Raw genomic sequence first — 27,671 nt, forward strand, 5'->3', positions numbered from 1 at the left:
CCGCTATGGACCACCCGGCACAGGGGGGCTCCGGCGGCCTACCTTACAAGGTGGGCTGCCCGGCCTTTACCCGTGAGTTGCGGCAGTTCCAGTGGCCGTCCCACCGCACGTTCAAGCCCGACGTCGGCGAGAAGTACACTGGCAAGACCCATCCGTCCGAGTTCCTCAGCATCTACACCATCGCGATGTAGGCTGCTGGTTCTTGCCAACTATTTCCCACTAGCGCTGAAGCCCAATGTGATGTCTTGGTTGATGCACTTGCCGGCGGATTCCATTTCTTCTTGGTCGGATCTGTGCCATGAGTTCGTTGGCGCCTTCACAGCAGGCCACCAAGCTCATGGCCAGGCCAGTGATCTGCATATCATTCCCCAGAAGGAAGGGTAAACCCTGCGCAAGTACATCTAGATATTCAGCCGGGTGCAGTACAACATCCCCGACGTTCATCCCGCCGCTGTGATCAGCGCGTTCCATCAGAACGTGCGCAACCACAAGATGCGCGAAGAGCTGGCGATGACCAAGGTTAAGGATGTGGCCGAGCTCTACGTTTTGGCCGATAGGCGCGCCCGGGCTGAAGAGGGACGGAAGTACCCCGGCGAAAACGTTGGCGCGGAAACCGACTCTACCGATGAAGACGCCGCTACCCCGACGAAGCAGGGCCGGCGTCGCAACAGGAAACGCAAAGGCAAGGTCGTGCTTGCCGTTGAGGGATCGGACGACACCGGTGCCGGCAAGAAGGTCAAGGCAGACGCCCCCGGCAAGGAGATTTCCGGGTGCGCTGCGTGCCGGGCCTTGGCGGCTACCGACAAGCTAGGAAGCTCCAGCAAGCAATACTGCAAGATCCACCGCACCAAGGGCCACGACCTCCAGAACTGCCGACAAGTCGAGCTGCTTGCTAAGAAGCAAAAAGCTGAGTACGAGAGGCGGGACAAGGAGAAGGACCAGGATGGTGCTGAGGGATCCGGCAAGAAGCGTGGCGGCCAAGGAAGCCGCCCCGGCAAGGACAACCAGCAAGAGAGGCCCGCCCGGGGCCGTGACAAGAAACAAGAAGACGATGATCACGAGGAGGACGACGAGTCCGGTGAGCAAGGGTTCCAGAAGGCTACGGAGGCCATGTGCGTCGATGGCGGCGCCTCGCTGCATACCTCTCACCGCCAGCTCAAGCAGTGGGCGCGTGAGATTACAGCAGCAGAGCCGTCGTTCGACGCTCAGAAGCCGCTGAAGTGGTCCAGCACGCCCCTCATCTTTGACGCCGAGGACCACCCTGACCGCACTACCGCGGTCGGGTGTTTTCCATTGTTGGTCTCACCAACGATACGCAACCTCAGGGTGAACAAGATGTTGGTTGACGGCGGGGCCGGCCTGAACCTTATCTCGCCTGTCGTGATCAAAAGATTGCAAATCCCTGATGGAGACCTCGAGGAAACGGGCATGATTCAAGGGGTCAATCCGGGGAGGAGCCAGCCGAAGGGGAAGGTCACACTGCTCATGATGTTTGGACGGGAGTTGAACTACAGGATAGAGAGGATCATCTTCGACGTGGCCGAGATCCCCTTGCCCTACAACGGGATCCTCGGCCGCCCGGCACTAGCCAAGTTCATGGTAGCATCACACTATGCCTACAACATGCTAAAGATGCTCGGGTCGTTGACCATCATCTCCGTCCCCTCCGACAAGAAGGACGCGCTGATCTGCGCCGACCAACTCTACCGGGAAGCAGTTGCAGCAGCTGCCGTCAAGGCACCTGCTCCTGCCGTTGAAGGCCCGGGAGGGAAGAAGAAGCCTGGCAAGACCTCTCGCACCCACTCCGGCAAGCGCACCTCCTCGGAGTGTTGTGCTACCGTCGAGGACGTGCCAGAGAGCTGTACCGACAAGAGCAAGAAATCCAGAGCTGAGCCGCCACAGACCAAGAAGGTGCCCGTCAGGGAGGATGGCACGGGAGGGGCCTTCACCATAGGCTCCACCCTCGACAGCAAATAGGAAGGCGCGCTCATCACCTTCCTACGGGCGAATGTCGACGTGTTTGCATGGCAAGCATCCGACATCCCCGTGTTCCCAGGGAGGTGATTGAGCACCACCTAGCTGTCTGCCCTCATGCGCGGCCCGTCAAGCAGAAGGTCAGAAAGCAGGCTCTAGAGAGGCAGCAGTTCATCACAGAGGAGATCAGGAAGTTCAAAGCGGCGGGTTTGGTGAGAGGGGTGCTCCACCCGACGTGGTTGGCCAATCCGGTAGTGGTGCGCAAGGCGAATGGGAAGTGGAGGCTATGTATTGACTACACAGATATCAATAAGGCTTGTCCTAAGGACCCCTTCCCGTTGCCGCGCATCGACCAGATTGTTGACTCCACGGCCGGGTGTGACCTGTTATCATTCCTCGACGCCTACTCGGGCTACCACCAAATCTTCATGACAAGAGAGGATGAAGAAAAGACAGCATTCATCACCCCATGTGGTACGTATTGCTTTTTACGGATGCCTTTCGGGTTGAAGAGTGTTGGCTGAACTTTCGCAAGAGCAGTCCAAATTGGTTTTGAACCTCAGCTCCATAGAAATATGGAGGCATACATGGATGACATAGTGGTCAAAACCAAGGACGGGCCAACTCTTGTGCAAGATCTGGAAGAGACATTTGCTAACCTGCGCAAGATCAACCTCAAGCTGAACCCTGAGAAGTGTGTCTTCGGCGTTCCATCCGGCAAGCTTCTCGGGTTCTTTGTGTCGCAGTGCGGGATCGAGGCAAACCCAGACAAGATCAAGGCTATTGAGCAGATTGAGGCGCCCAAGTGGATCAAGGATGTGCGTCGGCTCACCGGCTGCATTGCCGCCATGAGCCGATTCATCTCCAAGTCCGCCGAGCGCGCCCTTCCCTTCTTCAAAATCTTGAAGAAGGCAGGCCCAATAGAGTGGACCCCAGAAGCCGAGGCAGAATTGCAGGATCTGAAGAAATACCTTTCCTCCACGCCAATACTGGTTGCTCCTAAACCACAAGAGCCATTGCTGCTGTATCTGGCGGCGACGAATCAAGTGGTCAGCGCCGCGCTGGTGGCACAGAGGGAGGTCAACGAGGAGGCAATGATGGCGGCAGAACCAGTGGATGGCAAGCCCAAAATTCCCCCGGCAGGGCCTGGTGCTGGCAAGGCGAGGCCCCCGGCAGAGTCTGATGCCACCGAGGCAGTGCCCGCGCAGTCAAGTGAGGTGGTGCAGAAGAAGAAGATGATGCAGCACCCGGTTTACTTTGTCAGCTCCCTCTTGCAGGGAGCTAGATCGAGGTACTCCCGTGTGCAGAAATTGCTCTTCGGCCTCCTTATGGCCTCGAGGAAGCTGCGTCATTACTTCCAAGCCCACGAGATCACTGTCGTCACCCGCCTCCCATTGCAACGGATACTGCACAACCCAGATGCGACTGGAAGGATTGTGGAATGGGCCTTGGAGTTGTCAAGCTTTGGTTTAAAGTTTGAAAGTACCTCGACAATTCAGAGCAGAGTCTTGGCGGAGTTCATTGCAAAATGGACCTCGACACCTGATGAAGAAATCCAGGAGACCACTCTCCCCGGCAAGGGAGCAGACCGCGACTGGATCATGTACTTTGATGGGGCTTTCTCGCTGCAAGGCGCCGGTGCCGGTGTGCTGCTCGTCGCACCCACCGGAGAGCACCTCAAGTACGTGATCTAGATGCACTTCCCCAGGGAGATGTCCACCAACAACACTGGTGAGTACGAGGGATTGCTTGCCGGTCTCAGGATCGCGGCAGACCTCGGGGTTAAGAAGCTCATCATCAGGGGTGACTCGCAGCTCGTTGTCAGACAGGTCAACAAGGATTATCAGAGCCCATTGATGGAATCTTACATGGATGAGGTGAGGAAGATGGAGGAACGCTTTGACGGTATCCAAGCGGAGCACATCCCCCGAGCGGAGAACGACACAGCCAATTACCTGTCAAAGCGTGCCGCATTCAAGCTACCTGTGGAACCAGGTCTTTTTGCTCCGGCTAACTCAACCATCCGTCGAACCATCAGCGGGGCAGAACAAGCGGAGGAAGTCAGGTCCCGGCAAGTACTTTCCTACCGAGCCCCCTCGGGCTACCGGCAAGGGTGCTGCCGCGGACGCTGAGCCTGCCCAAGAGGAACTGGCTCCGGCAGGGCGTCAAACCCTGGCCGTAGAGATAGCCGCTCCCATGGCGGAAGAAATGCCTTTGGCCCTTGCCGTCGAGCCCCAGGCTCCAGCATCGGCACAGCATACCGTCCAATTCCTCCAAACAGGGGAGCTTCCTGAGGAGCAAGAAGAAGTGGAAAAAGTAGCCCGTCGGTCCGCCCTGTACCAGTTCATCGATGGCGTCCTGTACAGGAGAAGGCCAAACGGTGTGAATTTGAAGTGCATCCCCTGGGAGGAAGGACTGGAGCTGTTGGCGGAGATACATGGAGGCATATGTGGCTCCCACATAGGGTCGAGGGCCCTTGCCGGGAAGGCGTTCCGGCAAGGTTTCTTCTGGCCCACCGCTCTCCAGGATGCGACGGCACTAGTAACCAAGTGTGAAGCGTGTCAGTTCCATTCAAAGAAGCTTCATCAACCAGCCCAAGCCCAAACAATCCCTCTCTCCTGGCCATTCTCGGACTGGGGGCTCGACATACTGGGCCCTTTCCCCCGCACTGTCGGGGGCTTTGAGTACTTGTATGTTGCAATCGACAAGTTCACAAAGTGGCCGGAGATGGAAGCAGTGAGAAAGGTGACTGCCCAGTCAGCTGTCAAGTTTTTCAAAGGACTGGTCTGCCGTTTTGGTGTGCCAAACAGAGTCATCACCGACAACGGCATGCAGTTCACGAGCCACACCTTCATGCAATACATTCGAGACCTCGGCAGCAAGGTCTGTTTTCCTTCCGTGGCACACCCACCGAGCAACGGCCAAGCGGAGAGGGTGAATGCTGAAGTGTTGCGAGGCCTAAGGACAAAGACTTTTGACAAGCTGCGCAAGAGCGGAAGGCGCTGGATTGATGAATTGCCGGCGGTTCTTTGGTCGATCAGGACGATGCCAAATCGAGCCACCAGCCAGACACCTTTTGCCCTGGTCTACGAGGCAGAAGCAGTTCTCCCCACGGAACTCATATACGGGTCACCTCGAGTGCTCGCTTATGATGAGCTTAAGCAAGAGCAGTTGCGCCAAGATGACGCGACGCTCCTTGAGGAAGATCGTCTTCGGGCGGCTGTGAGAGCAGTGCGTTACCAGCAAGCCTTGCGCCGCTACCATAGCCACAAGGTTCATGCCCGAAGCTTTGAGGAAGGCAACCTTGTTCTTCGGCGCGTTCCGTCGGCCAAGAATGCCAACAAGTTGACGCCAAAGTGGGAAGGCCCTTATCGGGTAATACGAGTCACCAGGCCCGGCGTAGTCCGCCTGGAGACCGAAGATGCCGTCCTAGTGAGCAACTCCTGGAACATCGAGCATCTTCGCAAGTTTTACCCATAAGGCGTGGCTTGCCGGGCCTCCCGGCAAGCCACCTTTTGTACAAGCTTTGCCGGCAAGGCATGTAACCCTTCGTACAAAGCCAGGCGCAGACCCTGAGCATAAATAAATGAAGTGTTGGCGCCCTAAGTTATAGCATGCTAAGTTGAGTCTATTCCTTGGTTAGGGTTGATAGTGCTTAGCGGCGACTAACCCCTAGCCTAGAGGTCGAGTGCGCGTCAATCTGTTTCTTTTCTGTCCTCCTTTGGTTCGCAGGGCACATGAGCACTTTTGCTGAGCTACTTGGAAGAAAGGAAACGGACCGACGTCCCGACCCCAGCAAACCAGAGTTGCCGGGGGCTGCAAGCACAAGGATCCAACTGCGGCAAGACAAGGTTGCCGGGGGCTGCAGATCCAAATAAGTCTTTTATCCTCTGTCATGCATTTCGGAACAGGACTGGGGCATGTGAAACCTCGTTTTTATCTCTAGGCTGTCGTGCTCCCCTTTTTCCTATACCTAAGGATTATTTCCTGGGTCAGGATTTGGTTGTAGCCACGGCGGCAAGGACGTAGAAAGAGGAGCCTAAAGCCCACTTCATCCCTGCCTCTGCCAAGAGCACGAGAACGGTCGAGTGGAGTGGGGGGACGGCAAGGCCTGTTGCTGGGCGAAAAACGTTTATCTTAAACAATTACAAGGATTCGCTCCTTGTCGCGGGATTTACCCACGAACGAAAAACCCGGCAAGCATCCCTTTTTCATTAAAAACATCCCATACAGGTACAGTTCGTACAAAATGAAAAACATGAACAAAGGGGATTACAAGCTTTAAATTTAACAAGGCCCGAAGGCTTACAGATAAAAAAAGAGATAGGGTGCCCGTGATTCCTTTCTTGTCCCTCTCCTCAGGAGGCAGGTCAAGGAGGCGAGAGGACAAAAGGGGCGCCTAGGCGAGCTACGAGCAGCAGAAAGCACCAAGAGAACACCTCGGTGGCCGCCTACGGGTAGGCCGGTGATGACGGTGCCGGGAAAGGAGCTGGAAGACGAGGCGGCAGGACCGGCAGTACGCGACAAAGGCGTCGGTGCCCGCGTACTCCGAGTTGACGGCCTTGCCACCCGCCCTCTTCCTCTTCCGCAGCCTCCCAACGCCAGCCGCCCAGGGAGACGGCCCCGAGAAGTTCAAGGAGCTGGCCCCACCCCCGGCAAAACCCTGTCGGAGGAGCGGCCAGGTGCAGATGCTGCTGCTGCCGCACCCGCCCACACGTGGGGCGTCCGACGCCTAGTCGGACTCATCCCCGTCATCTGCCCCGATGTCCTCCTCATCACTTTCGCTCGAGGAAGAGCTTCCATCGTCGGAATCTCCATCGGAGCAGCTCTCCATGCAGCACGTCAGGCGAGTCCCGAAGTCCCCGAAGACCTTGACAGAGAGCAGGCCGTCCTCCATCAATTTGAAGTAGAGGACGAGCCCCGCCGTCAGGCTGTGGATGCGAGCGAACGTCTTCCACCCACGACGGAGGTACATGACCCGAGGAGCCGGGAAGTCGACGTTGACCCGCGTGCCCCCATTCCCACAACCCCTCATGTGCAATCTGAGGGATTGGGGCCGGTCATGCTCCATCTCCCGAGCAAACGGGGCAGGAAGACGGAGATGGCGACGCGGAGGCCAGCGCAGCCTAATGAAGAACTCGCGGGGCTGGTCTCCGACATGGCCTTCCATCGGGAAAGGCAGCATTGGCGGGGGCGAAGCCGGCGCGCCGCCCCGTCCTCCTCTTCCCCGAGCACTACGGCCTCTGCCCCGACCATGCCCACGGCCTCGCCCCCTCCCCCTTCCCCTCGCGGCCGGTTCCACCACCACGGGCTCAGGAGGAGGAGGGACGCGGTGTCGAGCGGCGACCCTCGCCGCCACCGTCGAGGACCCGGATTCCCTTTCTCCATGGCGAGTGAAAGGAAGAAGCAGAAGCAAGAGGAAGCAGATGACAGAAGAATGCGGGATGCCATCCCCCTTCCCCCTCTTTATAAAGGGGCAGGGCCGGGACTCGGCCGCCCCGCTCGGCTAATCCAGCCACCGGAGGCGCAGGGAATCAGGACCGACCCGCTGCCCCAACCAGTGACGGCCCGGTTTCCCTCCTCCACCGCTTGCCACCCCAGGCGCATGAAGGATGTGTGGCGGGCGTGCAGAACTGAGGGGATGGGTGAAGCGACCTCTCCTCACCCCGTGATTGTGGGGAGTGGATGCCTTGAAGACCGCGACCTGGCCCCGTTCAGTAAATGAGCTGCGCCTCCACGCCTCCCTCTTTTTACGGGGAAGGCGCGAGCCGCCTCTTTACTATGATATGACGCATGCGTGTGGAAACCGCCCCACGCATGCCGCCCACGTCACGCACACCCCTCCACGCCGCGCCGCGCGCGGGTCGTGGGAAGCGCAGCGCGTGAAAAGTTTTACCGCGGAAAAAACCGCCCCGCCTGCCCGTGCACCGTTTTGGGCCTGGCGCAACAACGTGTCGCGCTTATGTGTGGCCCAGGCCCGGGGGCTCCTGTTATTGTACAAAAAGAGGGGTGCGTTTTTGTACCCCTATATCTGTGCACGGGCAGTCAGAGCCGCGCCTACGGTCACGCCAGGCAGAACAGGGGAGGTAAGCCAAGGTAAGACCCAAGCCCAAGATAATAAGAGCAATGCCAAGGCCAAGACCACAAAGAGCAGAGGGACGAAGTAGGTTCCCCTGGCAAGACCCTTGCCGGGGCAGCCTCAGCAGCCCCGGCAAGATCCTTGCCGGGACAGCTCGCCCCGCACCAACAGAGCGGGCCACCCTTGAGCCCACGGTCTCCAACATCACGTTGGGCCAGGGCTCGGGAGGCACCTCCGTGGTGGCATGCAGATATTTGTGAAGACATATTCAAGATCAGATGAGGAATAGAAGACGACGATCCTCGGCAAGATCCTTGCCGAGGAAGGCCACCAGACCCCCGGCAAGGCCCTTGCCGGGGACGACAGCGCGCCACGGCAAGACCCTTGCCGGGCCACCCGGCAAAGACGCCAGCAGGGCCACCGCCAGGCCCACGCCAACCAAGCTTCCACCGCCGTTCACATGCAGCTACCAGCCCAACCAACTGGGCGGGCACCTGCGTGGCAACATGCAGCTCCCAGGCCAACTCATCGAGCGCCTGCGTGGCGGCATGCAGATCTTCGTGAAGGCTCCGCCACCGCGCCACCTCAGCTGCCTGCCTGCCTACATGGCACCACGCGCCTTACTAGCCAGGGCGCGTGTCAAAGAGAGGAGGAGCGGCGACGGACTGGACGGGCCTCGCCCCCGTCCCCAATAAAGCAAGGGGACACCTAAGCTACGCATTAAATGTGTCTTGTCCTGTAATACGAGCGATAAGCTCAAGGCACTGTACGCCTTTCCACCTCCTGTGTGCCACTGTGGCAGCCCCTTCCGACTATAAAAGGAGGCCCATGGCATACTGGAGAAGGATTCGGCTCTTTCGAACCACGCACTCACCACAGCTAGTTCGAGAGCTCAAGAACTGTCTGAAATACACCCACCAAAGCAGGACTAGGGTTTTACACATCCTCGCGGCCCGAACCTGGGCAAACAATTCTTGTGCTGGCTACTGATCCTGCTCTTCTTGCAACCCTGCGCCCCGGCAACCGTAGTAGGGATTCTTGTGATCCCATAGGCGTCATTCCGCACCGACAAGTTTACAGGGCGCGCTTCATTATGATGCATTTCTCTCATTGCATTTCCACCACCAGAGAGACTTTAGACGCGTTTGGTTTAATGCTCAATTAATTAGAGCTTGGTAACCGCAATTCTCTCTCGATGTAGTACTACAAAGTGGAGTACGTGCATGCATGTGTCTACCCGGGGTGGAAGCACTGCATGCATGTGTGTACGCATTATTTCCTCTAGTAATAGACGCCGTGCTATAACTACCAAAGCTATTTTTCAGGCCGACCGCTAGTCGCCTTGGTCCCAGAGATTTTCTCTTTTTCTGAAGCGTGCTCTATAAACAGTGACGGATGGAGTAGTATGAGCAGATTCAAAGAAGAGCGTATTGATGGTTGCTTCTTCCGAGCAACTTACAGTGGGAAAGGTGGGGCTTATGATTTGACTGCTCATTACTCACTATTAATGCGGCGCAACGACCGGTCTGAGTCTCCCATGCAGCTGTGCACTACCCCATCGGTTCTTAAATATACTCCGGAGTATTTGTCTTTCTAGAGATTTCAATGAGTGACTACTCAAATATTTGTCTTTTTAGAGATTCAAATGGACTACTACATACGGATGTATATAGATGCTACCTCTTGAGCACTGCGTTGGTTTTCCCTTGAAAAGGAAAGGGTGATGCAGCAAAGTAGCGTAAGTATTTCCCTCAGTTTTTGAGAACCAAGGTATCAATCCAGTAGGAGGCTACGCGCGAGTCCCTCGCACCTACACAAAACAAATAAATCCTCGCATCCAACGTGATAAGGGGTTGTCAATCCCTTCACGGTCACTTACGAGAGTGAGATCTGATAGATATGATAGGATAATATTTTTGGTGAATTTGTGATAAAGATGCAAAGTAAAATAAAAGCAAAGGAAATAACTAAGTGTTGGAAGATTAATATGATGAAGATAGACCTGGGGGCCATAGGTTTCACTAGTGGCTTCTCTCAAGAGCATAAGTATTTTACGGTGGGTGAACAAATTACTGTTGAGCAAGTGAAAGAATTGAGCATAGTTATGAGAATATCTAGGTATGATCATGTATATAGGCATCACGTCCAAGACAAGTAGACCGACTCCTGCCTGCATCTACTACAATTACTCCACTCATCGACCGCTATCCAGCATGCATCCAGAGTATTAAGTTCATGAAAATAGAGTAACGCCTTAAGCAAGATGACATGATGTAGAGGGATAAATTCATGCAATATGATAAAAAAAACCCATCTTGTTATCCTCGATGGCAACAATACAATATGTCCCTTGCTGCCCCTACTGTCACTGGGACAGGACACCGCAAGATTGAACCCAAAGCTAAGCACTTCTCCCATTGCAAGAAAGATCAATCCAGTAGGCCAAACCAAACTGATAATTCGAAGAGACTTGCAAAGATAACCAATCATACATAAAAGAATTCAGAGAAGATTCAAATATTGTTCATAGATAATCTTGATCATAAACCCACAATTCATTGGTCTCAACAAACACACCGCAAAAAGAAGATTACATCGAATAGATCTCCATGAGAGAGAGGGGGAGAACATTGTATTGAGATCCAAAAAGAGAGAGGAAGCCATCTAGCTAATAACTATGGACCCGAAGGTCTGAGGTAAACTACTCACACTTCATCGGAGGGGCTATGGTGTTGATGTAGAAGCCCTCCGTGATGGATGCCCCCTCCGGCGGAGCTCCGGAACAGGCCCCAAGATGGGATCTCGTGGGTACAGAAGGTTGCGGCGGTGGAATTAGGTTTTTGGCTCCGTATCTGATCGTTTGGGGGTACGTAGGTATATATAGGTGGAAGAAGTACGTCGGTGGAGCAACATCGGGCCCACGAGGGTGGAGGGCGCGCCTGGGGGGTAGGCGCGCCCTCCTACCTCATGGCCTCCTGGAAGCTTCTCTTACGTAGGGTCCAAGTCTCCTAGATCATGTTCGTTCCAAAAATCACGCTCCCGAAGGTTTCATTCTGTTTGGACTCCATTTGATATTCTTTTTCTGCGAAACTCTGAAATAGGCAAAAAACTGCAATTCTGGGTTGGGCCTCCGGTTAATAGGTTAGTCCCAAAAATAATATAAAAGTGAATAATAAAGCCCAATAATGTCCAAAACAGTAGATAATATAACATGGAGCAATCAAAAATTATAGATACGTTGGAGACGTATCAATAGACATATTTTAGAGTGTAGATTCACTCATTTTGCTCCATATGTAGTCACTTGTTGAAATCTCTAGAAAGAGAAATATTTAGGAACGGAGGGAGTACACATGCGAAGCAAAATGAGTAAATCTACACTCTAAAATATGGCCATTTGAAATTTGTAAAAAGACAAATATTTAGGAACGAAGGAGTATAATTTTGTGCATGGCACATGGACCCGGATGCCGAAGAGGCTTCTGGCAATGCTATCAAGCTTCCAGCATTTGTTTACATAATTGACGTACTATGCAAATAATTTTCCAGCGACATGAAATTGTACAATGGTGTGAGCTTTCAGCTTTTGTTTCATGTGTCTTGCCATCGATGCTCTTTCGGAAACAATAAAAAACTACTTCCTTGCTAATCAGAGCTAATATTTACATCACAACTAAAGACAAAGTTGTGAGAAGGTGTTAAATTAAAATCGACCATGCTTTCATTGGCAGCAACGTCCCCCCAGCTCTGTCTAAATAAACAAGGCATGTTGGGGAAAAAGTAGCTGTCTGGAGCATGCAACATTCCGATCATTTTGTGCAGTTCCACTAAAATAGAGCTGAGCGTCCCTGTTCCAAAGATATTAAGTGTGATTACGATAATAGAGGACTGCTGATGAAACAATAAACACACAAATAGAAGCCGGTCACCTTTGCAGTCTCTCTTAAGACTAACTAGTTGGAGAAGATTAGGCTCGGAGTTGGATGAGGAGGATAGAGCAAAACCAATCTCCCTTTGTGCAGTCGCCATGAAATGTAGAGACGTTGCCCGTGTGGCATTTTGGCAGAACTGCACAAAACACTCTTAAGAAAAAAGTGATTTGTGCAGTTCACCAAAAGGTCGCAATAGCAACGAGGTGAAATGGATAGCCCTGTATGCAAAAAAGAGGTAGAAAGGAAACAATTACTGGCCAATAACAGTTGATGACGCATGCGACGACAAAAAAGAAGCATATTCCTTGTCCTAAGGGAAGCTAACAACACGGTTGTGTTTGTCTAAAACAGTGTGAGGACGAGATAGCAATATGGAAAGTACGCCGGACGAGCTACGTTTTGGGCAAAGAACTATGGAAGATCCACATGCAGCGACGTGGGAAGACGGGCAGTGGAGCAAGGCCGGAGAGGATACCTAGAGGTCGTCGGGATGTAACTAGGTGAGCGGCGGCGGGTGGAATCTGCCCATATTGCGGCAGCGAGCAGGTGGCGTAGGCCCTACAACGCCGGAGCTTCGTCAGAGAGAACGGCGTGTGCCGTAGATCGGGACGTGCTGCCTCGGCGCCGTCGAACGGAGAAACGATGCACGTCCTCCCTTTTCGCCGGCGGACGGGATGCGGCCGGATCAGTGACCAACGGTGAGAGAGAGAGAGAGTGAGGCCACCGCAGCCTTGTGTGAGATACTCTGAAGAGAGACAAACCAGGCAGGCAGGCTCCATTGTATATAGTGGAGCGGACTACCTTTTTCTCCATAAAAATTATTTTATATTCTGTGTACGTGCCATTGAGCGATATAACTTTATTTAAAAATAACGCACCAACGCATCAAGTCAAACTTTGTTTCGTGCATGCGTGGTACACGACCTCCATAGGTAAACAACCGCTACACGCGTTCAAATTAGCACGTGGGCTGCCATTTCGTACAGAAATGAGCTCCACCCTGTACCCGCGCGGGTGTGGCTGGGCACGAAGCATGAGTACGTGCACGGTGCACCTATTCTCTTCTTGTATACGTACACCACCTACGTGGGGTTTTGTGAGAGAGATACAAACGTAGAGAGATATAGTGTGTGGGTTCGTGAGAGTTTTTTTTGGGGGGGAGGGGTGGGTGGGGTCAATCAAAAAATGTAACATATGAAATGTGTGTGAAATAGAGTCCTAGATATATCATATATATAGAGGGGGCGATCCACGAGAAGAGAGTGGAGGTATCATCGGCTTGAGGTGTCCATAGAATCGAAGAGAGGGATGATGTGTGTGTGTGTGTGCGCGCGCGATCGATAAAGAGTGCCATCGAATTTGTGTGTGCCCACGTCAAAGATATAGAGTGGCTGGCCTACTGGAATGAGGGAGGGGACATGTGTAGTTTGTCTCTGTGGCATGGATACCTACCTACAGCGCTCGACTATCGGTGTGTGGTGGGGAGGGAGGGAGGCCTAATTAACTATAGAGGTACAATGGCCGGTATATGTGTGGAGGAGGAGAGAGGCCTACCTCATGTATTAAGGGAGATCGATCTACCTCATGTATTAAGGGAGATCGATCGTCATCCATGCACATGTGTAGGAGAGGAATAAGGTTGGGAGAGAGACAGAGCTAGAGTGTTGAAGGGGGCGGTAGTGGAGTTGCTTCTAACAAATGGTGGGATAGGCTTGCTAGACAACCGGAGGGCACGCCTGCAATATCAATAAGAGAGGGGATGGCTGCCTGTCTGTGCACGTGCGTGTGAGAGACGGGTCAGGAGGCATGCACGAATGATGGGGGCGATATGGATGTGGTAAGCAGACATAACTACATAGGAAGATCAATCGTCCTTTGTCAGAAAAAGGAGAGACATAACTTGTGAGGTACGTCGATCGATGGGGGGGAATAGTTAAAGTCGACCTAGGTATATGTTGGGAGATCGATCGGTATACATGCATGTGTGTGTTAGAAGCAAATGAGGTACGGGGAGAAGGATAGAGAGAGAGGGATGCATCTAGGAGGTGGTGCGAGAGTCATACTATATCGAGGGGGGAGAAGTGTGCGAGTACAAGATCGATGAAAAGAGTGGTGGGAGTGAGGCATGGACGGTGATAAGAGAAGAGGGGAAGCTTGTGTTTTGTGCTAGGCACACCTGGCTAGAGAGGCATATCAATCGATGTGTGCCGTAAAGAAGGAGGTGGGTCGCCTACACACACTGTGGGTGAACGACCTAAAGTGAAAAGACGAATTTGCGCGATGGAGCTAGAGAATGATGAGGGAGGGTTAGAGGGATGCGGGCGTAGGTTTCACTAGTGGCTTCTCTCAAGAGCATAAGTATTTTACAGTGGGTGAACAAATTACTGTTGAGCAAGTGACAGAATTGAGCATAGTTATGAGAATATCTAGGTATGATCATGTATATAGGCATCACGTCCAAGACAACTAGACCGACTCCTGCCTACATCTACTACTATTACTCCACTCATCGACCGTTATCCAGCATGCATCTAGAGTATTAAGTTCAGGAAAACAGAGTAATGCCTTAAGCAAGATGACATGATGTAGAGGGATAAATTCATGCAAAATGATAAAAAAAAACCATCTTGTTATCCTCGATGGCAACAATACAATACGTGCCTTGCTGCCCCTACTGTCACTGGGAAAGGACACCGCAAGATTGAACCCAAAGCTAAGCACTTCTCCCATTGCAAGAAAGATCAATCTAGTAGGCCAAACCAAACTGATAATTCGAAGAGACTTGCAAAGATAACCAATCATACATAAAAGAATTCAGAGAAGATTCAAATATTGTTCATTGATAATCTTGATCATAAACCCACAATTCATCGGTCTCAACAAATACACCGCAAAAAGAAGATTACATCGAATAGATCTCCATGAGAGAGGGGGAGAACATTGTATTGAGATCCAAAAAGAGAGAGGAAGCCATCTAGCTAATAACTATGGACCCGAAGGTCTGAGGTAAACTACTCACACTTCATCGGAGGGGCTATGGTGTTGATGTAGAAGCCCTCCGTGATGGATGCCCCCTCCGGCGGAGCTCCGGAACAGGCCCCAAGATGGGATCTCGTGGGTACAGAAGGTTGCGGCGGTGGAATTAGGTTTTTGGCTCCGTATCTGATCGTTTGGGGGTACGTAGGTATATATAGGAGGAAGAAGTACGTCGGTGGAGCAACGTGGGGCCCACGAGGGTGGAGGGCGCGCCTGGGGGGTAGGCGCGCCCTCCTACCTCGTGGCCTCCTGGAAGCTTCTCTTAAGTAGGGTCCAAGTCTCCTGGATCATGTTCGTTCCAAAAATCACGCTCCCGAAGGTTTCATTCTGTTTGGACTCCGTTTGATATTCTTTTTCTGCGAAACTGTGAAATAGGCAAAAAACTGCAATTCAGGGCTGGGCCTCCGGTTAATAGGTTAGTCCCAAAAATAATATAAAAGTGAATAATAAAGCCCAATAATGTCCAAAACAGTAGATAATATAGCATGGGGCAATCAAAAATTATAGATACGTTGGAGACTTATCAAGCATCCCCAAGCTTTATTCCTGCTCGTCCTCGAGTAGGTAAATGATAAAAACAGAATTTTTGATGCGGAGTGCTACTAGGCATAATTTCAATGTAATTCTTCTTAATTGTGGTATGAATATTCAGATCCGAAAGATTCAAGATAAAAGTTCATATTGACATAAAAATAATAATACTTCAAGCATACTAACTAAGCAATTATGTCCTCTCAAAATAACATGGCCAAAGAAAGTTCATCCCTACAAAATCATATAGTTTAGTCATGCTTCATTTTCGTCACACAAGAATGCTCTCATCATGCACAACCCCGATGACAAGCCAAGCAATTGTTTCATACTTTAGTAATCTCAAACTTATAAACCTTCACGCAATACATGAGCGCGAGCCATGGACATAGCACTATGGGTGGAATAGAGTATAATGATGGGGGTTATGTGGAGAAGACAAAAAAGGAGAAAGTCTCACATCAACGAGGCTAATCAATGAGCTATGGAGATGCCCATCGATTGATGTTAATGCAAGGAGTAGGGATTGCCATGCAACGGATGCACTAGAGCTATAAATATATGAAAGCTCAACAAAAGAAACTAAGTGGGTGTGCATCCAACTTGCTTGCTCACGAAGACCTAGGGCACTGGAGGAGGCCCATTGTTGGAATATACAAGCCAAGTTCTATAATGAAAAATTCCCACTAGTATATGAAAGTGACAAAACAAGAGACTCTCTATCATGAAGATTATGGTGCTACTTTGAAGCACAAGTGTGGTAAGAGGATAGTAACATTGTCCCTTCTCTCTTTTTCTCTCTTTTTTTTCTTTTTTTTTCTTTTTTTGGGCCTTCTCTTTTTTTATGGCCTTTCTCTGTTTTTTTATTCCTCACTTGGGACAATGCTCTAGAAAATGATGATCATCACACTTCTATTTATTTACAACTCAATGATTACAAATCGATACTAGAAGAAAGTATGACTCTATATGAATGCCTCCGGTGGTGTACCGGGATATGCAATGAACCAAGAGTGACATGTATGAAAGAATTATGAACGGTGGCTTTGCCACAAATACTATGTCAACTACATGATCATGCTAAGCAATATGACAATGATGAACGTGTCTTGATAAACGGAATGGTGGAAAGTTGCATGGCAATATATCTCGGAATGGCTATGGAAATGCCATAATAGGTAGGTATGGTGGCTGTTTTGAGGAAGATATAAGGAGGTTTATGTGTGAAAGAGCGTATCATATCACGGGGTTTGGATGCACCGGCGAAGTTTGCACCAACTCTCAATGTGAGAAAGGGCAATGCACGGTACCGAAGAGGCTAGCAATGATGGAAAGGTGAGAGTGCGTATAATCCATGGACTCAACATTAGTCATAAAGAACTCACATACTTATTGCAAAAATCTACAAGTCATCAAAAACCAAGCACTACGCGCATCCTCCTATGGCGATAGATTGGTAGGAAAAGACCATCGCTCATCCCCGACCACCACTCATAAGGAGGACAATCAAATAACACCTCATGTTTTCAAATTTGTCACATAACGTTTACCATACGTGCATGCTACGGGACTTGCAAACTTCAACACAAGCATTTCTCAAATTCACAACTACTCAACTAGCACGACTTTGATATTATTACCTCCATATCTCAAAACAATCATCAAGCATCAAACTTCTCTTAGTATTCAACACACTCATAAGAAAGTTTTTACTATTCTTGAATACCTAGCATATTAGGATTATTTAAGCAAATTACCATGCTATTTAAGACTCTCAAAATAATCTAAGTGAAGCATGAGAGATCAATAGTTTCTATAAAACAAATCCACCACCGTGCTCTAAAAGATATAAGTGAAGTACTAGAGCAAAACTATATAACTCAAAAGATATAAGTGAAGCACATAGAGTATTCTAATAATTTCCGAATCATGTGTGTCTCTATCAAAAGGTGTGTACAGCAAGGATGATTTTGGTAAACTAAAAAGCAAAGACTCAAATCATACAAGACGCTCCAAGCAAAACACATATCATGTGGTGAATAAAAATATAGCTCCAAGTAAAGTTACTGATGGAAGTAGACGAAAGAGGGGATGCCTTCCGGGGCATCCCAAAGCTTTGGCTTTATGGTGTCCTTAGATTATCTTGGGGGTGCCATGGGCATCCCCAAGCTTAGGCTCTTGCCATTCCTTGTTCCATAATCCATCAAATCTTTCACCCAAAACTTGAAAACTTCACAACACAAAACTCAATAGAAAATCTCGTGAGCTCCGTTAGCGAAAGAAAACAAAAGACCACTTCAAGGTACTGTAATGAACTCATTATTTATTTATATTGGTGTTAAACCTACTGTATTCCAACTTCTCTATGGTTTATAAACTATTTTACTAGCCATATATTCATCCAAATAAGCAAACAACACACGAACAACAGAATCTGTCAAAAACAGAACAGTCTGTAGTAATCTATAACTAACGCAAACTTCTGGAAGTCCAAAAAATCAGCCAAAATAGGAAGACCTAGACAATTTGTTTATTGATCAGCAGCAACTGGAATCAATATTTTATCACGTTCTGGTGATTTTTAACAATTATTTTTGTGAACAGAAAGTTTCTGGAAATTTCTGCAAGATCAAATAACTATCATCCAAGAAGATCCTATAGGTTTAACTTGGCACAAACACTAATTAAAACATAAAAACACATCTAACCAGAGGCTAGATCAAAGATTCATTCCTAAACATAAGCAAAAAGCAAAAAACTAAAAATAAAATTGGGTTGCCTCCCAACAAGCGCTATCGTTTAACGCCCCTAGCTAGGCATAAAAGCAAGGATATATCTAGGTATTGCCATCTTTGGTAGGCAATCCATAAGTGGATCTCATGATAGATTCATATGGTAATTTTATTTTCTTCCTATGGAAGTGTTCCATGCCTTTCTTTAATGGAAATTGGAATCTAATATTCCCTTCCTTCATATCAATAATTGCACCAATCGTTCTAAGGAAAGGTCTACCAAGAATAATAGGGCATGAAGGATTGCAATCTATATCAAGAACGATAAAATCTACGGGCACATAATTCCTATTTGCAACAATAAGAACATCATTTATTCTTCCCATAGGTTTCTTAATAGTGGAATCCGCAAGGTGCAAGTTTAAAGAGCAACCATCAAAATCACGGAAATCTAACAAATCACACAAAGTTTTGGGAATAGTGGAAACACTAGCACCAAAATCACATAAAGCATAGAACTCATGATCCTTGATCTTAATTTTAATAGTAGGTTCCCACCCATCATAAAGTTTTCTAGGGATAGAAACTTCCAACTCAAGTTTTTCTTCATAAGATTGCATCAAGGCATCAACGATATGTTTGGTAAAAGCTTTATTTTGACTATAAGCATGAGGAGAATTTAGCACGGATTGCAACAAGGAAATACAATCTATCAAAGAGAAATTTTCATAATTAAATTCCTTGAAATCCAAAATAGTGGGTTTATTAACATCTAGGATTTTGATTTCTTCAATCCCACTTTTATCAATTTTAGCATCAAGATCTAAAAACCCCAAATTTTTGGAACACCTTCTAGGCAAAGGTAAATCATATTCAGTCCCATCATTATCAAGATTCATATTGCAAAACAAATATTTAATAGGGGACACATCAATAACTTTTAGATCTTCATCTTTATTTTCATAGAAATTTGAAGAACACGCTTTCATAAAGCAATCTTTCTTAGCACGCATCCTAGCTGTTCTTTCTTTGCACTCATCAATGGAAATTCTCATGGCTTTGAGAGACTCATTGATATCATGCTTAGGAGGAATAGATCTAAGCTTTAAAGAATCAACATCAAGAGAAATTCTATCAACGTTCCTAGCCAATTCATCAACCTTAAGCAATTTCTCTTCAAGCAAAGCATTGAAATTCTTTTGCGAATTCATAAATTCTTTTACACTAGTCTCAAATTCAAAGGTCATCTTATCAAAATTTCCATAAGAATTGTTGTATGAATTACCATAATTATTAGAGGAATTGCTAGGATAAGGCCTAGGATTAAAATTTCCTCTATACGCGTTGTTACCAAAATTATCCCTACCAACAAAATTCACATCGATAGATTCATTATTATTCTCAATCAAAGTAGACAAAGGCATATCATTAGGATCGGAAGAAACACTCTTAGTGGCAAATAATTTCATAAGTTCATCCATCTTTCCACTCAAAACATTAATTTATTCTATCGCATGCACTTTTTTATTAGTAGATCTTTCAGTGTGCCATTGAGAATAATTAACCATAATATTATATAGGAGTTTAGTAGCTTCTCCAAAAGTGATTTCCATAAAAGTGCCTCCCGCGGCCGAATCTAAAAGATTTCTAGAAGCAAAATTCAATCTGGCATAAAAATTTTGTATAATCATCCACAAATTCAAACCATGAGTAGGGCAATTACGTATCATTAATTTCATCCACTCCCAAGCTTGTGCAACATGTTCATGATCAAGTTGCTTAAAATTCATGATGTCGTTTCTAAGAGAGATGATCTTAGCGGGAGGAAAATACTTAGAGATAAAAGCATCTTTGCACTTATTCCAAGAATCAATACTATTTTTAGGCAAAGACGAAAACCAAGCTTTAGCACGATCTCTAAGCGAAAAAGGAAATAGCTTCAATTTAACAATATCATTATCAACATCTTTCTTCTTTTGCATATCACACGAATAAACGAAGCTATTTAGATGAGTAGCGGCATCTTCACTAGGAAGGTCGGCGAATTGATCTTTCATGACAAGATTCAACAAAGCAGCATTGATTTCAGCAGATTCACTATTGGTAAGAGGAGCAATCGGAGTGCTAAGGAAATCATTATTGTTGGTATTGGTAAAGTCACATAATTTGGTATTATCTTGAGCCATCGTGACGAACAAGCAATCCAACACACGAGCAAACAAAAAGCAAGCGAAAAAGAGGCGAACAAAAAAGAGAGGGCGAATAAAACAGCAAGGGTGAAGTGGGGGAGAGGAAAACGAGAGGCAAATGGCAAATAATGTAATGCGGGAGATAAGGGTTTGTGATGGGTACTTGGTATGTTGACTTTTGCGTAGACCTCCCCGGCAACGGCGCCAGAAATCCTTCTTGCTACCTCTTGAGCACTGCGTTGGTTTTCCCTTGAAGAGGAAAGGGTGATGCAGCAAAGTAGCGTAAGTATTTCCCTCAGTTTTTGAGAACCAAGGTATCAATCCAGTAGGAGGCTACGCGCGAGTCCCTCGCACCTACACAAAACAAATAAATCCTCGCAACCAACGCGATAAGGGGTTGTCAATCCCTTCACGGTCACATACGAGAGTGAGATCTGATAGATATGATAGGATAATATTTTTGGTATTTTTGTGATAAAGATGCAAAGTAAAATAAAAGCAAAGTAAAAAGCAAAGGAAATAACTAAGTGTTGGAAGATTAATATGATGAAGATAGACCCGGGGGCCATAGGTTTCACTAGTGGCTTCTCTCAAGAGCATAAGTATTTTACGGTGGATGAACAAATTACTGTTGAGCAAGTGACAGAATTGAGCATAGTTATGAGAATATCTAGGTATGATCATGTATATAGGCATCACGTCCAAGACAACTAGACCGACTCCTGCCTACATCTACTACTATTACTCCACTCATCGACCGTTATCCAGCATGCATCTAGAGTATTAAGTTCAGGAAAACAGAGTAATGCCTTAAGCAAGATGACATGATGTAGAGGGATAAATTCATGCAAAATGATTAAAAAAACCATCTTGTTATCCTCGATGGCAACAATACAATACGTGCCTTGCTGCCCCTACTGTCACTGGGAAAGGACACCGCAAGATTGAACCCAAAGCTAAGCACTTCTCCCATTGCAAGAAAGATCAATCTAGTAGGCCAAACCAAACTGATAATTCGAAGAGACTTGCAAAGATAACCAATCATACATAAAAGAATTCAGAGAAGATTCAAATATTGTTCATTGATAATCTTGATCATAAACCCACAATTCATCGGTCTCAACAAATACACCGCAAAAAGAAGATTACATCGAATAGATCTCCATGAGAGAGGGGGAGAACATTGTATTGAGATCCAAAAAGAGAGAGGAAGCCATCTAGCTAATAACTATGGACCCGAAGGTCTGAGGTAAACTACTCACACTTCATCGGAGGGGCTATGGTGTTGATGTAGAAGCCCTCCGTGATGGATGCCCCCTCCGGCGGAGCTCCGGAACAGGCCCCAAGATGGGATCTCGTGGGTACAGAAGGTTGCGGCGGTGGAATTAGGTTTTTGGCTCCGTATCTGATCGTTTGGGGGTACGTAGGTATATATAGGAGGAAGAAGTACGTCGGTGGAGCAACGTGGGGCCCACGAGGGTGGAGGGCGCGCCTGGGGGGTAGGCGCGCCCTCCTACCTCGTGGCCTCCTGGAAGCTTCTCTTAAGTAGGGTCCAAGTCTCCTGGATCATGTTCGTTCCAAAAATCACGCTCCCGAAGGTTTCATTCTGTTTGGACTCCGTTTGATATTCTTTTTCTGCGAAACTCTGAAATAGGCAAAAAACTGCAATTCAGGGCTGGGCCTCCGGTTAATAGGTTAGTCCCAAAAATAATATAAAAGTGAATAATAAAGCCCAATAATGTCCAAAACAGTAGATAATATAGCATGGAGCAATCAAAAATTATAGATACGTTGGAGACGTATCAATAGACATATTTTAGAGTGTAGATTCACTCATTTTGCTCCATATGTAGTCACTTGTTGAAATCTCTAGAAAGTGAAATATTTAGGAACGGAGGGAGTACATATACGAAGCAAAATGAGTAAATCTACACTCTAAAATATGCCCATTTGAAATTTGTAAAAAGACAAATATTTAGGAACGAAGGAGTATAATTTTGTGCATGGCACATGGACCCGGATGCCGAAGAGGCTTCTGGCAATGCTATCAAGCTTCCAGCATTTGTTTACATAATTGACGTACTATGCAAATAATTTTCCAGCGACATGAAATTGTACAATGGTGTGAGCTTTCAGCTTTTGTTTCATGTGTCTTGCCATCGATGCTCTTTCGGAAACAATAAAAAACTACTTCCTTGCTAATCAGAGCTAATATTTACATCACAACTGAAGACAAAGTTGTGAGAAGGTGTTAAATTAAAATCGATCCATGCTTTCATTGGCAGCAACGTCCCCCCAGCTCTGTCTAAATCAACAAGGCATGTTGGGGAAAAAAGTAGCTGTCTGGAGCATGCAACATTCCGATCATTTTGTGCAGTTCCACTAAAATAGAGCTGAGCGTCCCTGTTCCAAAGATATTAAGTGTGATTACGATAATAGAGGACTGCTGATGAAACAATAAACACACAAATAGAAGCCGGTCACCTTTGCAGTCTCTCTTAAGACTAACTAGTTGGAGAAGATTAGGCTCGGAGTTGGATGAGGAGGATAGAGCAAAACCAATCTCCCTTTGTGCAGTCGCAATGAAATGTAGAGACGTTGCCCGTGTGACATTTTGGCAGAACTGCACAAAACACTCTTAAGAAAAAAGTGATTTGTGCAGTTCACCAAAAGGTCGCAATAGCAACGAGGTGAAATGGATAGCCCTGTATGCAAAAAAAAGGTAGAAAGGAAACAATTACTGGCCAATAACAGTTGATGACGCATGCGACGACAAAAAAGAAGCATATTCCTTGTCCTAAGGGAAGCTAACAACACGGTTGTGTTTGTCTAAAACGGTGTGAGGACGAGATAGCAATATGGAAAGTACGCCGGATGAGCTACGTTTTGGGCAAAGAACTATGGAAGATCCACATGCAGCGACGTGGGAAGACGGGCAGTGGAGCAAGGCCGGAGAGGATACCTGGAGGTCGTCTGGATGTAACTAGGTGGGCGGCGGTGGGTGGAATCTGCCCATATTGCGGCAGCGAGCAGGTGGAGTAGGCCCTACAACGCCGGAGCTTGGTCAGAGAGAACGGCGTGTGCCGCAGATCGGGACGTGCTGCCTCGGCGCCGTCGAACGGAGAAACGATGCACGTCCTCCCTTTTCGCCGGCGGACGGGATGCGGCCGGATCAGTGACCAACGTTGAGAGAGAGAGTGAGGCCACCGCAGCCTTGTCTGAGATACTCTGAAGAGAGACAAACCAGGCAGGCAGGCTCCATTGTATATAGTGGAGCGGACTACCTTTTTCTCCATAAAAATCGTTTTATATTCTGTGTACGTGCCATTGAGCGATATAACTTTATTTAAAAATAACGCACCAATGCATCAAGTCAAACTTTGTTTCGTGCATGCGTGGTACATGACCTCCGTAGGTAAACAACCGCTAGACGCGTTCAAATTAGCACATGGGCTGCCATTTCGTACAGAAATGAGCTCCACCCTGTACCCGCACGGATGTGGCTGGGCACGAAGCGTGAGTACATGCACGGTGCACCTATTCTCTTCTTGTATACGTACACCACCTACGTGGGGTTTTGTGAGAGAGATACAAACATAGAGAGATATAGTGTGTGGGTTCGTGAGAGTTTTTTTGGGGGGGGAGGGGTGGGTGGGGTCAATCAAAAAATGTAACATATGCAATGTGTGTGAAATAGAGTCCTAGATATATCATATATATAGAGGGGGCGATCCACGAGAAGAGAGTGGAGGTATCATCGGCTTGAGGTGTCCATAGAATCGAAGAGAGGGATGATGTGTGTGTGTGTGTGCGCGCGCGCGATCGATAAAGAGTGCCATCGAATTTGTGTGTGCCCACGTCAAAGATATAGAGTGGCTGGCCTACTGGAATGAGAGAGGGGACATGTGCAGTTTGTCTCTGTGGCATGGATACCTACCTACAGCGCTCGACTATCGGTGTGTGGTGGGGGGGAGGGAGGCCTAATTAACTATAGAGGTACAATGGTTGGTATATGTGTGGATGAGGAGAGAGGCCTACCTCATGTATTAAGGGAGATTGATCTACCTCATGTATTAAGGGAGATCAATCGTCATCCATGCACATGTGTAGGAGAGGAATAAGGTTGGGAGAGAGACAGAGCTAGAGTGTTGAAGGGGGTGGTAGTGGAGTTGCTTCTAACAAATGGTGGGATAGGCTTGCTAGACAACCGGAGGGCACGCCTGCAATATCAATAAGAGAGGGGATGGCTGCCTGTCTGTGCACGTGCGTGTGAGAGACGGGTCAGGAGGCATGCACGAATGATGGGGGCGATATGGATGTGGTAAGCAGACATAACTACATAGGAAGATCAATCGTCCTTTGTCAGAAAAAGGAGAGACATAACTTGTGAGGTACGTCGATCGATGGGGGGGAATAGTTAAAGTCGACCTAGGTATATGTTGGGAGATCGATCGGTATACATGCATGTGTGTGTTAGAAGCCAATGAGGCACGGGGAGAAGGATAGAGAGAGAGAGGGATGCATCTAGGAGGTGGTGCGAGAGTCATACTATATCGAGGGGGGAGAAGTGTGCGAGTACAAGATCGATGAAAAGAGTGGTGGGAGTGAGGCATGGACGGTGATAAGAGAAGAGGGGAAGCTTGTGTTTTGTGCTAGGCACACCTGGCTGGAGAGGCATATCGATCGATGTGTGCCGTAAAGAAGGAGGTGGGTCGCCTAGACACACTGTGGGTGAACGACCTAAAGTGAAAAGACGAATTTGTGCGATGGAGCTAGAGAATGATGAGGGAGGGTTAGAGGGATGCGGGCGTCTGCATGCACGAGAGAAAGTTAGCGCTAGCTAGCTACAAAGATAAGAGGATTGTGTGGGTGTAAAAGACGAATAGAAATCATACTTCATTATAAAAAGCAAATTCGGATATTTGAAGAATTTATCATAGTGTTTTATACCGACGCATGTGTGAATATATATAACGGTGATACACATGGTGTGGTTATGAACATGTTATACTACATATAATATATTTTATCTCTACTCTTATAAAAAAATGAAGTTATTGATGATGGCGCCATCCTGCAATATAGGCCGTCCGGTTTATATCTGACGGATAGGAAGGAAACTATGGCAATTTTGAAAAAAAGATACCCACACCCCTCTCCGTATTTGCAAACTAGGCCTCCCCTTGATCACATTGATGTTCTGTGGAACACATGGGCATCTTGCTAGTACTACGTATAACATATAGAACATTGATCATAATTTGGGCTAATGTGTGGCTTTTGCAGCTCAGGTCTAAATACTTGTCATAATGTAGGGGGCGGGGCACTATACTATGTGTGATAAACACGGTGTACACATATGGAACATGGTTTAGATTATGAATATATAGTTAGTACATCAAATGTACTATTATTTGGAATCAACATCAAGTGTATTCAAAAAATAGAATTCGAGTTCATGTAGTACACATAGTTCATATCTATCTCTATAGTAATCATGTGGTGTGTTATTAAGGTAATACACGAATGATGGTTGAAGTTAGCAACAATCATGATTGTAGATTTGTTATTGAAATAGAGAAACAAATTCAAATTCAGTTCGAATTGCAGCGGTAGTATAGACAGTTGGAATGCACTAAAATGTTGGTATGAGTAGGTTACATGCATTATACAGCAAGCGAAAAAATTTAATTGGACATAACATGGATTCATACTACCGAATAGCATTTAATTGCACTAAATTGTTGGTATGAGTAGCTTTAAATAGCATTTTTATAGTAAAACGGGGCAAGACTCTCTCTTTGTGTGGTGTGAATAGTTTTATTTTTTTCGTTTTCTTTTTGGTTGAGGGAAGTGTGAATTGATTTGGTACGTACAAGTACAATTTTATACGTTAGGCTTGTCCCTAAAATTCAACCCGCGCCTTGTTATATCCCGAAAATTCAGATATCGTACTCCCAAAACTGGCGCCTTCACAACCCGCGCCTTGCTATCCCGAAATTACAACGCGCGCGAAAACTCCCTCCAGCTGCCAAATCCCGACACACAAAATCCCCCTTCTAACCCTGAGCCAAAAGGGCCGCTAGTTCAAATCCGTGTGGGGTACTTTTGTAACACACCCTACATTTTGGACAAGCGCGTCCCTAAGTCATGGTTCACCCCTCCCATCGCCTCCTTTTTGCCATTCGAAATCCCAGGCCGCCATAACCTCTCCGCTCCAGACGCGAAACCCCACCCTCCTCCGTCCGCCACCTCACCGCTGCCCAGCCGGAGCCTCTTCCCCGACGACGTCGTCCACCGCAACAGCTCGACGTCCCTCGTCCACCTCCCCGGATGAGGATCCGTCGTCCATCTCGTCGTCCCGCCGGTTCAGCCGCATCCTCCACCTCCAAGGAGCTGCTCCGACGATCGCCTCGTCAATCGCGGCTGCTCCATCCCCATAGCGCTGCCTTAACCTGCTCCACCGGAACCGCAGCATCCTCACCGACTCCTCGGACGAAGCCGAGGCCTACTCGGCGCCACCAAAGAGGTTGTACACTCATCGCATCGCACCTTCTCCTTAGCTTGACCTCCCGGCGCTGACGGTGCTCCATCCCGCACCCCATGGAGCGGCTACCTTGAAGTCGGCGCCGCGGGCGACTGTGACGCCCGGGTACTTCAGCTACCGTGAACCTCTGCTAATGATTCCATGTCACATCGATTACTGTTGCTAATCTCGCGTTAGTTCGAAACCGGTTCGAGTCCAAATTAAAAATCAAACAAACAATAAAAGTTTTCAAACCTTAAAACAAAAATGTTCAGGTTGTACCAAATAATGCATAGGTAATTATGTTGAAGAAACCACATTTTATTGAGATGCTTAAATACTCTAAAATGATTTAAAAAGTAGCAAAAACAATTATTTAAATGAGGTTAAAATAATAAACCGTTACAAACTATTTTGTTTTAGTTGCGAAGCTAATTATGGTAGTGGCATAATTATTAATGCTCTTTTAGGTACAACTTTTGTATTCTATAAAAGCTAAAATTTAATAAAAGAGAAAAGAGAATTAAATAAAAAGAAAAGCCACAACTGTAAACAAAAACAAACAAATAAATAAAAACAAAAGCCCCCCCCCACTCGGCCTCTTGGCCCAGTCGGCTCAGCCGACCAGGCCGGCCCAACCAGCCCACCCCGCACCTCCCCTGGCCTATATGG

This window comes from Triticum aestivum, chromosome 2D (genome assembly GCF_018294505.1).
Source record: "Triticum aestivum cultivar Chinese Spring chromosome 2D, IWGSC CS RefSeq v2.1, whole genome shotgun sequence".
Lineage (NCBI taxonomy): Eukaryota > Viridiplantae > Streptophyta > Magnoliopsida > Poales > Poaceae > Triticum > Triticum aestivum.